The sequence below is a fragment of the Perca flavescens genome, chromosome 21 (genome assembly GCF_004354835.1).
Source record: "Perca flavescens isolate YP-PL-M2 chromosome 21, PFLA_1.0, whole genome shotgun sequence".
NCBI classification, from domain to species: domain Eukaryota; kingdom Metazoa; phylum Chordata; class Actinopteri; order Perciformes; family Percidae; genus Perca; species Perca flavescens.
In genome coordinates, this window is record NC_041351.1 from 10,366,165 (window position 1) to 10,367,523 (window position 1,359).

The window sequence follows — 1,359 nt, forward strand, 5'->3', positions numbered from 1 at the left end:
TGGTTTATGACCAAATACCTGCAAAACTAATGACATTCCCATCAGCCTCAGCTGTACTTTGTGTTTAGTGCTAATTAGCATATGTTAGCATGCTAACACGTGAAACTAAGATGGTGAACATGGTAAACATTATACCTGCTTTACACCAGCATGGTTGGGTATCGTTTGAGTTTTTATTTTTTTTTAAATACTTTTAAAACGGTGCCGAAGACTGAATCGATACTTAAAAAAAAAAAGAGCAGGGCATGTTTATTGCTAAGGCCATATTGTCATAAAATTTAACAATTTAAAATGATTTATTTAAAATGTTATAACAATTACTTATAACAAAAGCTTATTTCACTAGTCAATTGCAGTTAAATGACAAAAAGAACCACTATATGAAAAAACAGTATTTTACAGCAACATTGAATGTATTACAAGCTTACCAACTGCAAGGTTTTTCCTTCATAGAGAAAGTTTTGGCACGAGCGCTAACGGGATCTCCGTTTGCAGAGTCAAGTCCTGTTCATATTAATTAAACAAACTGGACTTTGCGGTCAGTTGTAGTAGTCCCGGATGGGAAAGCCCCCTTTCCGCATTAGGCCTACATTTCATAATATTTTATATTTTGAATTGTTATCTGCTACCATAATTTTTTCTTTTCCTTGACATAAATAAAGACGTCACCATAAATTGGTGGCTAAAATGGTATCCGAATGCAGGAAATGAATTCTGTGCGTTTAAAATTTCCTAGTGACTTTTTCTTTTGGTCACTCTGAAGCACCAGAGAGCAGCGCAGACATTTTAGCGGCACCGAAATCGGCGTTGCTATTCGGCCCGGTGTATATACCGGTCGTGCCCTATTGGCACCGAGTTTCGGTACCCGACCCCACTGTCGACTTGTTGTATCAGCAAAATCTAACTTGTATTGTGTATCTAGAACCACCATTTTTTTGCCTGAGCAAATTACACTCTTTTGAAAAAAAAACTCTGTTCTCACGTCTTACTGAATGAGTGTTTTTATATGGCGGAAGTGTGTGGATTGATTCATCTTTAAGAAATGTGAATGAAAGTGAAAAACTCTGGCACACTGTTGATTACTGCTGGTTAAATTAAAGCAATGTTTTCCTCTAAACCGTTTACCAAATTTCTCAGTACTTTACATGTGTGATTTTGAATTCAGGAGATGATGAAAGGAATGTGAGGATGTATGGGGGAAAAGTGAAGGAACAAGTAAACAGAATTTGCTTGACATACGCATGGCCATAGTCTAATCAGAAATTAGTTTCCTAAGCCACACATGAAAGCATTGCAGCAGAAGGGTCACAGTGCAGGCCACCCGGCCAATAAATGGCTCATGTTCCATATTACATTAGA